This window comes from Dioscorea cayenensis, chromosome 19, assembly GCF_009730915.1.
Source record: "Dioscorea cayenensis subsp. rotundata cultivar TDr96_F1 chromosome 19, TDr96_F1_v2_PseudoChromosome.rev07_lg8_w22 25.fasta, whole genome shotgun sequence".
NCBI lineage: Eukaryota > Viridiplantae > Streptophyta > Magnoliopsida > Dioscoreales > Dioscoreaceae > Dioscorea > Dioscorea cayenensis.
The window spans coordinates 19275871-19288447 of record NC_052489.1 but is presented as its reverse complement, the minus strand read 5'-3'; the positions used below and the strand labels follow the sequence as shown (position 1 = coordinate 19288447).

General features: G+C 31.0%; 1 pseudogene; it reads right to left on the bottom strand.

The window, feature by feature from the left end:
• Positions 1-1584: 1584 nt before the first annotated feature.
• LOC120284119 lies at positions 1585-7257 on the bottom strand (annotated as a pseudogene).
• Between the last annotated feature and the right edge of the window lie 5320 nt (positions 7258-12577).

Genomic DNA, 12577 nt, shown 5'->3' with positions numbered 1-12577 from the left:
TTTTTAATATGTGCTACAAAATACTTCACAAATTTGATATTTGCTACAAAGTAAATATATGTAGGATATTTATACATCATTATCAATAGAGTAATATATTATTTCTAATAATTCATAATAAAGTGGCCAGCTATTGAAGAGACTATCTTTACGTACTACATCTTACTCTTTTTCATAAACATTGTATAAATTTAAGTATCTACTTGAAATTAAATTATAAAATTTTATTGTAGAAATCATTAAAATATTAGAAACGATAAAATTTAAAATTTTTTACATAAACTAAGAGAAAAATTGAAATTAAAAATTTAAAAAACTTAGATGAAATTATGGGATACTTTTCTGTCTCAGATAAATTTATTAACCGTTCTATTGTTCTTGAATCTTGACAATTAAGTAAATACTTCATTTTCTATTCTAAAAATTCTTTCGGAAATTTCATTCTATATTCCTAAGTTTTATTTAATTCTTCGCTTGTGCATACAACATATGGAGAATTTGGCTTTCTAATTTTATTTTCTTTTCCTAAGATTAATTTTTATCATCTAAGTGCATAATTCATTTACATCATTACTTTCTCTATTTGTTTCCATATTATTTTCAATATAATCTAAATTGGCTAATATAGTTTCCACTTTAACTAAATAAACTTCTACCATAGTTAATTTTTTTTATATATAAGATCTATTTTTTTCAAATAATTTATATAGATTTATAATAAATTTAAAATATAATTTTTAAAGTACTTGTTCTCGGAGGAAAAGTGCAAATGTCTTGCCTTTTTTCAAAGAGGGAAGTTACTGGACCAGACCAGGCCTCCCTCCTCCAGTGTAAAGACTGGTTCCTCTATATGAACAATGTACTTTTAAAAACTCATCCGATAGAGTAATATATTATTTCTAATAATTCATAATAAAGAGGCTAGCTATTAAAAAGACTATCCTTACGTACTACATCTAATTCTTCTTTATAAACGTTGTATAAATTTAACTATCTACTTGAAATTAAATTATACAATTCTATTGAAGAAATCATTAAAACATTCAAAATGATAAAATTTGTACTTTTTTTATGAGAAAACTAAAGAGAAATTCTGAAATTAAGGATTGAAAAAACTCATATAAAACTACGGGATTGGTCTTTGGCTTAGATAAATTTATTAACCTTTCCGTTGTTCTAGAATCCTAACAATTAAGTAAATACTTCATTTTTTTTCTTTTAAAAATCCTTTGGGAAATTTCATTCTATATTCCAGAGGTTTATTTAATTCTTCTTTTGTGCATACAACATACAGAGAAATTTACTTTCTAATTTTATTTTCTTTTCCTAAAATTAATTTTTTTCATATAAGTGCATAATTCATTTATATCTTTACTTTCTCTATCCTTTTCCATATTATTTTTAATATAATCTAAATTGGCTAATATAGTTTCCACTTGAACTAAATAAGCTTCTACCTTAGTTAATTTTTTTTTTATAAATAAGATCTATTTTTTCAAATAATTTATATACATTCATAATAAACATCAGATATAATTTTCGAAGTACTTGTTCTCTGAGGAAAAGTGCAAATGTCTTCCTTTTCTAGAGGAGAGAAGTTACTGGACCAAGCCATGCCTCCCTTTTCCAGTGTAAAGACTGGTTCCTCTGTATGAACTATAAATTTTAAAAACTCATTAGAAATTTAATAAATCTAATGGTAATTGCTACCAAGTACTTTGATAATCGAATAAATGTTATAATAAAATTTTTTATACATGCCACAATATACTTTATAAATTTGATACTTGCTACAATTATCCATCTGAAAGGAGCAATGACATTGAAAGATTTGGCTGTATTAGAACAATTGCTAAATGTTCACCCATTTATAATGTTGTTAGTAAAATAGTTGGGATCTTAACATTTAACCAGGGGAAAAAGGGGAAAAGTTTACATCCATCACACTATAACAAGAATGCAAAGAAGTAGGACATCCATACAGCTGACCATGCATGGAAAATACAAACCATGTTATAAGTGCAAACTAGAAAAACAACAAGCAACATATAGATATATAACAAAAATAGATATCATGCAAAAGATCAATGATGAAGACCACAACAAAAGGTGTTAATTTCTTAACAATATATCCAAGCATACAAACAAGAAGCAGCTAATTCATTTAATCAAATACGAAGTTCATACCTTCATAAAATCCTCATGGATAATGTAATCACACTCTACATGGATTACTGACATTCCAGCTTCAGTGCAAACATTACGAAGGTCTACTCCATTAAAACCCTAAAAGGAAGCAATAAAATTTAAAGTTATGAAAAAGGTTATTCATATTCATTAATAAAATTATCCAAATTCATAAATAGAGAATAAACTTACTTCAGCAAGCTTAACAACTACCTCATAGTCGATCTCTCCATGTTTAGTAATACCAGTTGCATGGATTTTTGAAATTTCCATTCTTGATTGCTCATTTGGCAGTGGAATCTCTATTTTCCTTGTCCAATTTGCCTGGTCAAAGAAGTGCAGGATCCAGAACATCCGTTCAATTTGTTGCCATGATCTTGACCTGGTAGGAGAAAAAAATAATCCACACAATTATGATAGAAGGATTCAGAATGGCCAATAGCATAAGTCCTAATGACCCATGAATAGGATGCATGGCTGAATAAGGTGGCATATTTTCAAAAAAGGTATTGGCAAAAAACCTCAACTAGCAACCTCTTCATAAAGTTGAAGTTACGCGGCATATAACAGAGGGGTTCATATAAAATACACCACCATGTATGTGAAATTGAGACCAGCACATAACACTTCCAAAATAAAAAGAATAATTACCTGATGATCCTGGGCATATCCGAACATCTCCCTTATGAGACGAGCACTTTCACTAGTATATTTATCTATAATAGCATTTGACACAACCTGCACAAAGAAGTTAATAATTGAATGCTATTTATGGCAAATAGACCAACGACCGCTCATCTCACCCAAGTAAATATCCCAACCTTAAGGAAGTTAGCATCTATATTGCTTGCATTGGCTCTTGTAAGCAATCTTTTTTTTTGTGCATGGTGGTCCTTAGAGAAGAACACCCTAAAACCATATTCTAGAAAAAAATTAAAAAAATACTCAAATATAAACTATACACAGTAATTTTAAGCAAGTAATTCAAACTTTAAAAAAGTATTATTAAAGACACCTTGGGAGGTTTAATTACCACTCTAAGGAAGGGCTTAGGGTTCATCAGTGGTAGCTCAATGGATTCCCTGAGTTCTTGAATCTAATCAGACAAGCTACCCATAGCAGAGTAGCTAACATTGCCAGGATTTTCGTGGAGCATGTTATAAACAACTGGATCAACCTAGAACTAGAACATTCAAAATAAATAAACTAAGAATAAAAAACTAAATACTAGCCATGACTATCACTGGACATGAGAAAATAACCATTTGAAAATTTGATCATGCATATTGAAATACGAAAGAATAAGGACATCATATTGAAATAATTGTAGCTCCCGGTTAATCTAATTCATAATTTTGCAAAAACATTGTAATACCAAACAAGTCACCTGTGAAGGAAAATCCACAAGAGTCAATAAAATTTATCATAAGAATGATTTGCAAAATGTGAAGTCATATGTCTCCCTAGAAAATTCATAAACTGGCCTCTTTTCATAATTTGTCTTCGATCAAGCTACATATTCAAAAGAATTTTGAAAAGTAATTCACATTTTAAGGAAGAGACATAATACTTAGAACGTTCATTCTCGAGTGGCTGGAGAAGTTCTCCTATGATTTATACACACTTTGCGAGTAAACTTTTCCAATAAGTACCTAATTTTGGCCTTATATCAGTTTGAGCATTAACAATGAATTTGTATCAAAATGAGCACCAAATTTTAATTTCATTTCTCCAGCTGGGTAATTGGGGATTTCTGATGGATTTTTGGTGATGTGGACACCAGAAAGCTTTCGTGGATGCCCTAAATCCCCGTCACCATGGCTACAGTATTCTAGAGAGAGAGAGTGGAAAAGAAAAGGATAATGCGAGAGAAGCTGACGTGTACCTCCTACGTGGACCAAAAAAAGCCACATTGGTTAAGTGGCTGAGTTGGTGAGTCGGTGACGTGAACCCAGAGCATCCATGCAAGCTTTCCGGCGTCCACATCACCAAAAATCCACTAGAAATCCCCAATTACCCAGCTGGAGAAATGAAATTAAAATTTAGTGCTCATTTTGATACAAATTGAGAGTGCTAAACTAGGCCAAACTTAGGTACTCACAGGAAAAATTTACACCCACAATTTGCAAGGATTTTAGATCATCTTCAATATTGGCAAACTCTTTGTTTGCATTTCTCAAGTTCTCCCTCACTATAATAGTACAATTCCGAAGTGGAAACAATCAATTCCATTGGCATCGACCACAATAGCTAGAGAGCTACACATTGACGGTTTGACAAACTTAACAAGAGTACCACACCCCCTAAGAAAGTTTTCTCATAATATAAAAATCAATGTATGAGCAGCATTATAGGAAGCAAATTAATCCTTTGATAAATAAGCCAGCTTTAATTAACTATAACAGAAGTTGATTTCTAAGATAGCGCTTGCAAAAAGCCAATGACTACATGAAAGTTAAATCATAGTACAACAAAGATCTAATCAAACAAAATCTTAAAAAAAGAAAAAGAAAAAAAACCACTTGATCTAATCAAACAAAGATCTAGTTAACAAGAGGAAAAAGAAAGAACAAACGGAAGGAGGTAAACACCTGTACAGACTCTGTAATCGTGTTCCTTGTTATGGAGAAGTTTCTTTCGATAATTGGCAGTGGCACTCCACCAGTGAGCTGCGTCTTTGTCTTAGCTCACTTTTCTCGAACACGTCGCAGGGAAAAGAAAGTCCGAGAGAGGGTTTTGCTTTCGATTCAGGAAAGCCCGAGAGAGGATCCCAGCTTGTCCTTCCTTGTCACGTGAGTGCCAGCAATACCTATTATCTTCTTATTGGACAAATGGTTCATAGGAATAATGTGAGGTTGTGGACCCCACTATTTTTTTTAAATCCAGTCTTATCCTTCTGGGGTTAGTTTGTAAAAAGTTGTTTTTGAGATATTCATTTTGTTTTAATTTTGTTTCCTCCTAAGTGTGAGTCGTGGTCCTTTTAACCTCTTATTTGAATTACCGGTTCTCTTTGTTCTACTAAAGAAAGCTAAAGATGAGCCTTTCCTAATCTCATTCTTGGTAGTGTGCATAGCAACGTTTAGGAAGTCCTTCATCAAGAGTTCATCAATCGGTTGTCTACCTGTAAAATCTGAGGATTATGCCAAAATTCTTTGGTTCTTCTTTATGCTTGTTGGCTGTGTGAGGGGAGAGGGGTAATAGTTCTATTTTAACCTACCCTAGTTTTGTTCTTCTGTGTCTTTAGCATCTTAGATTTAGAAAATTCTTGGTAATCTCTATGATTCAGTCTTGTCATATTGTCATTTTTGTATATTTATTTATATCGAGCATCTTAGCCATTTGATTTGTCTGCATGAGGTGTCTCATTAGTGAAGTATGTCATTTTGATTTCTCTGATATGCAATTAGTGGAGAAAGAGACTATTAATCAAGCCAGAGCTTTTATATTCCATAGTGATAGCTAACTCCCAACATTTTGACTTTTGATGGATGTGTGTGTGATGTCATATATATATGTATGTATGTATGTATGTATGTATGTATATATGTATGTATGTATGTATTTATCCTTCAGGAGTTAGTTAGTAGTGATTTAGCATTTCATTTATCTTCATGTTTGCACTTTGCCGTTTGGATAGTGGATGCAGTGTTCTGATTGAGCTATCATTGTATCCAATGATATTTGTTACCTGATTCATTATAAGAATAGGTTCATACTAGTTTTGTATCCAATGATAATATGCTTCTTAAAATTTTTCAGCAGGGCTATAAAATTGGGGTTTACAAGTTGGTTTGCGACTTGTAATGTTAGGATTATTGAACTTATTTAATGTCTATAGGATCTTTTGTGGAGAGTTGAGTTGGGATTTGATTTGGATTTTGGAAATTTAGCAAACATCAGGTAAGTAACCACATATAAATTATACTATGTATATATAACTTTTGACACTAGCTAAATTTGTGAAATTAATTATTGTATTTATTTATTTTGGATAATTGGATTACTGATTATTAGTCAAATTGGGTTTATTTCATAATTATCTTTAAATTATTTAAAACTTTTAATTAGTGACATGTATTTCAAAATTAAGCATTTACCATGTCGACATGTATTTTGATATAGAAACTATAGTTTTCCACCGTTTTTCGTCTGTGAAGAATAACGACCTCTGATAATTATGGCTCGGGTCATCGAGGGTAAAAATATGACCTCTGATAATTTTAGCTCGGGTTACTAAGCGTAATATATGAAATATGTTATTTTGTTCTGGCAATAGTTGTTTGGGGGACCTATTTGCTCAGTATTTGACATCTGTTTTTGTTCGAAATAATTCTAATTTCTGATGTTTGATTTTGTTTTATTTTTTTTTTATAAATGATCCTTATACTTTTAGTGGGTGCTTACTGGGCTGTCAAGTTCATAAATGCTATTGATATCACTTTTTAGATCAAGAGTAGAGTTGAGTGGTGGTAGCTTAGCAAGGATCGTTGGGCAAACACCGAATAATTAGCATGTAATAAGTCATGTTTATTCTGGACCTAGGTTTTATTTGAATAAGTTTTTATTGTTTTTTACAAAACACTTAGTTTGATTCTTTCAATGTTGAACTCTGTTCTTATGTTTCTAAATTTGGCTTTTTTGTTAGGTATTGTGATTCTTGAGAACAAGTTTTGAGGCCTTGGTTTTGACCTTATAGGTTTGTGGGCGCAACGGATCCGGTAAGCCGGGTCTAAGACGTGACAAATTTAAGTGGCATTAGAGACTTTCAGTTAATCTTGATCCTAGTATTCCTAATAGATCTTCTTATTAGACTGCTAAGGCTACTTTTGTGTTAGCTTTACATTCTTAGAAATTAGTTAAACTTTTAGAGTTTTTTCTGATTCTGATTGGGTTACCTCGCAGAATGGCACCCCATAGAGCTTCCAGTAGGAGGGTTACAGAGTTGTATGAGCAGACATCAACTTCTATGGAAGTTCCCACTGAAGGAGGGGCTGGAAGGATGGACAGAGAGAAGTTATGATATAATTTGTCCAAGAAGTGGTAGGCATGGTGCGTGAACAGAGACAACATCAGGCATCAGTACCACCCCCACCACCACCGCCTTATCCTCCTCTGCCTTCTCCTAGGAGCCTAAAAAAAAGATTATTATGGAATTCAAAAGATATGGTCCGCTACCATTTGAGGGCACTACCAATCCTAATGAAGTGGAAGTGTGGGTAGAGGAAATGGAGAGGCCTTCCCATTGATGAAGTGCACTGAAGAAGAGTCCAGAGAACTGCTGGTATAGAGGATAGCTTCGCATTCGTTACAGATAACACTACAAGAGTTAAGAATTTTAGTGACAACTTTTTTGTGTCACTCTGTTATTTGGACACAAATATTAGGTTTTTTGTGTCAAAAAAGGTAACATACACTCTTGTTTAACTTAATTGTGATAAATTATGTTTTTGTCATTATTATACTAATAATTGTGACTATTTAGGATATGTCACAATTAAATTGTCACTATTAATATATTAACAGTGGCAAAATTTCTTTTGTGTCCAATGTTCGTTACTAAAAGCATATAAGAATTTTTGTCAAAAATTTCTTGATGAGAATGATGTGTAATTGTGACAAGAAATATTATTGTCACTATAATTTTTTTATTTATTGTGATGAAATGTTCTCCATCACTCAACATATATTTTTTGTTACAAAAATTTTGTATCAAAAAATTCAACCATATAGTGCCCACAAAATATTGCCACAAAAATTAAATTTCTTAACCATGTTATTGGGTTTTTTTTTATGCTAAAAACGTTGACTAACACAATAGTTTGGATTAGTTGTGGCATCTAATTATTTTGTCACTATTACAATTTCAATTGTGACAATTTAGTATCCATCACAATTACGCCAAGAATATGTATAGATTTGTTAAGTAGTTATAGATAAATTTAAAAGGTTTTTAAAATTAAAATTTAACATGATTTTACCAAACAAAATTATTATTTATAAATACTTCAAAATAACCTATTAGATACTAAAAAATTTTGTTATATTAAGCCAAAATATTAACCTATTAAAACATTTAAAAGTAATTATGCCCAAATACTAAATCATCATCATCGCATTGGTGTAGCCCCCGTATCTACAATGCGAAGAAGAATATTCCATATATATATATATATTCATCGATCATTTACCAAATAAACAACTTTTTTCACATAAAAATACCAAAAGTAACAAAAAAATATTAAAAAACATTATAAATATAGGTCTGACTTTCTTTAATCTAGTTGTAATATACCAAGTAAATTATGCTTGTACTACAAGAATTACGATATTATGAATTTTTTGTCACAAATATGAAGTTTTTTGTGATAAAAAAATTAATTAACACTATTGTTTAGGTTAATTGTGATGATTTTTTATCACAAAAATTATTATAATTGTGACGATTTAGGATCTCTCACAATTACGTTGTCACTATTAATATACCTATAGTGTTGTAAATAATATTTTCATTTATTGTGACGAAAGTGTTCTTCGCCATTGATTAATTTATTTTTTTGTGATCACATTTTTTTATCACAAAAAATTCAACTATTAATATCTATTAAATATTGTCATAAAAAAAACCTAAAGTATGTTTAACATATTTTAGAATCAAATTCGATATGTGTGTCTATATATAAATATTTATATAAATGTTTTTTAAAAGAAAAACTGTTCAAAATTTTAAAATATTTGTAAAAATATGAGATAAAAATTGATGTAAAAAAATATTCTCCAAATTCATTGTTTTGCAAGTTGTTATTGTTTACCCAATCCTCAAAATTGATATTTTAAGGGATAGAAAACAAGTTTTTAAATTTAGATTATATCTAGGGTTTATAGTATTGTAGAAAGATTTTTAAAATTAAAATTAAATAGATATTTACCAAATCTCACAAAATAAAATCTAGATAATATAATTTTTTTAAAAAAATTAAATATTTAAAAAGATATATCCTCAATGAATTTAACATATAAAAAGAGTGATGCCTCAAGTAATTATGTGTCTATGGAGATTGATGGCAAGATTTGCCTTCATTTTATTCGGAGAATTAAAGTGACTCAACTAGCCCTTGATGTAAAGGTACATGTTATTGATGGCTACAAGATTTGTTATTTTTATTTTTTTGCTTAGTTTATGCAATGGATAAGAGATAATTATTTTTTTTGCTTTATCTTTTTTAATTTTCAAAGATAGGTTTTATTGAATTTTTTTCAAAGATGATTGTTTATTAGTGTTTTCTTTTTCGAAACTTTGAATCTTAGGTTCATGTTCATCATAGGAATAAGTTATTTAGATTTTGATTATGTGATTTTCTTTTTTATTCTTTTTTTAATGATTTTTTATTTATTAGAAATCACAAAAGCCAAATGCAACATGGAACTTATCTCAATTGAGAAGAAATAATGATATAAAAGTTATAATTAAATTACAGTTTTTAATTTTTGAAATTATTTCATTAGAATCTTATTTTTCTTCTCTAAATGTGTAGAATAAGTATCAAGGAAAGGGAATAACATTAAAAATCGACAAATAAGTCAAATTTTAGAAGAAGTTGAGGCTAAAAAAAGTAAAAACAAGATTCAAATGCATAAAGAAGTACTTCATCTCCAAATTTAGGATAATTTTATAAATTTTTTATAAAAGGATAATTTTATAATTGTATTTTTGGATATTAAAAATTTCTAATTTTATATATTCAAAATTTGAATTTATATATTTTTGATGATATTTATTTATTTATTTTCATATAATATTAAATACTTTATTTTGCTTGTGTGACAATATTTTTGCTACTAAAAAAATTTGTCTTGACAAAAAAATATCTAAAATATAACTTTATATTTATCACAAATAATTTTTTATATTAGTGACAAAATAAGCGTAACATAATTTTTATTTTAGTGACAACATTATTTTTAAATTAATTATTTTATTTGTGATAATATAAACACATAATAATATCTCAAAGTAACATTAGTGACGAAGTATTGGTCACCAATAAAAATAATATTATTGACAAAAACGTTTTATCACTATTGAAATTTTTTATAGTTAACAATATTGTCACAATAAAATAGATTATTGTGACGGTTTTTTTGTCACAATTTAACATTTTTTTTATATCAAAAAAATTGACACAACTAAACAAGTTATTGTGAGAACTTTATTGGTCACAATTAAAAAAATTTTGTGTCAACAAAATTGACATTAATAAATAAGGTTATTGTAGGCACATCGTTTTGTCACAAATATTAAATGTTAGTGTCGTAAAATTGGCCACAAAAATATGGAGTAATTGTGACCATTTGTCTAAAATTATTACTCCTGTATTAGCATCGGAGATATTTGTGATGGGAGGTGACGACTTCTAAAATTTGCTACTATTACTAATTGTGATTAAAATTATTACTTTTAGTGATAACTTTTATTATCATTAAAAATACAATTTGTTGTAGTGCAAGTGTTCTAATCTTGGGAGCAACTGAGGGAAGCCCTTTTTAGTAAATATCTCACTAGAGACAAGATGGCTTAGTTTGAGAGGAAATTCATTAACTTGACTCTAGAAGTATGACCGTTGATGAGTATGAGATGGTGTTTAATAGGCTTTCCAAGTATGCTCCAAAGTTGGTAGATGATGATCAGAGCAGGGCCCTTCTCTTTGAGGGAGTTTTGTAGGCACATATTTGCAGGGGGTTAGCCACTTTACATCTGACCAGTTATGCAATGGTAGGGTGCACTGAGTCATTAGACACTGTTTGGGGTGACACCAAGGATCAAAATAGAAGATTTCAGAAGAAGAGAGATAGAAGTTTTGACAACCAGAAAAACCGTCAATCTGAGAATGGAGGAAGGCCTAGGTCTAATGAAAGTCAGAGTGTGTCTGAGACAGTGAGTAAGCCGCCAGCTCAGAGATCCTGAGGATTGCCACTTGCTCCTTCTCATTCTAGCCAGAGGAGATGTGCTACTTGTGGGGTGCGCATGAACCTCGAGATTATAAATGTACTACAGGGGCATGTTTCAGGTGCAACAGTCTGGAGCATCATATTGCTGAGTGTCAACAGCTGCAATCTTCTGGGGCACAGAGATCATCCACTGTTCAAAATTCTAGGCATGTACCAGCACCTAAATCTTAAGTTTCTATGGATTAGCATGCAAGAAATGAGGTGGTCAGTGAGCAACCATCATCCTCAACTCAGCAGAAGGCAAGAAGGCTGAAGACATAGGCGCGAGTTTATGCATTAACTCAGGAGGGTGCACATGTATCAAATGGAATGGTGTTAGGTATACAATTAGTTTATTTAGTATATGCTTGTGTTTTATTTGATTATGGAGTAACGCATTCATTTATCTCGTCTGCATTTGTTCGGAAGAATAGTTTTCTTGTTACTACTTTTGAGTATGATTTGTGAGTTACCACCCCTTTGGGAGTTGATGTGGTTCTTAGTAGAGCCTATGAGAGCTGTCACATTATTGTTATCGATTATGAGTTGCTAGCTCGCCAACATGTTATGAGTATGATTGACTATGATTTTTATCTTGGGAATGGATTTTTTTTTTGTCTAAATTCCTTACCATAGTCGATTTTTATGCAAAAGAGTAGTTTTTAAAATCCCTGGAGAAGCAGAATTCATCTTTCAGGGGAATGATTCAGCATCATCACCTCGTGTGATTTACGCCTTGCAAGCGAGAAAATTACTTTTGGGTAGGTGCTTGGGATTTCTTGCAACACTGGTGGAAGAGAAATCAGAAAGGCCAATGTTAGGGATGTTCAGGTAGTCAGAGAGTTTTCTGATGTTTTCCGTGAAGATCTTCCTAGCTTGCCTCCAAACAGAGAAGTTGATTTTGCTATTGATTTGGTTCCGGGAACGAACTATATATCTAAGGCTCCTTATAGGATGGCACTTGTAGAACTAAATGAGTTAAAGAAGCAACTTGAGCAACTGCTTGAGAAAGGATTTATTCATCCTAGTGTTCCTCCTGGGATACTCCAGTGTTTTTTGTCAAGAAGAAAGATGGTAGTTTGCGGTTGTGCATCTATTATCGGGAGCTTAACAAAGTAACAGTAAAGAACAGGTATCCACTACCAAGGGTAGATTTTCTTTTTGACCAGCTACATGGTTTACAAATATTTTCGAAGATTGATCTTTGATCAGGATACTACCAGTTGAAGATTAAGCCAGAAGATGTGTCTAAATCTGTATTTCACACTCCTTACGGGCCTTATGAATTTCATGTAATTCCTTTGAGGTTGACAAATGGCCTGACGGCTTTTATGGATTTGATGAATCAAACCTTCCAACCTTTCTTGGATAGGTTTATAGTGGTGTTTATTGATGATATTCTAGT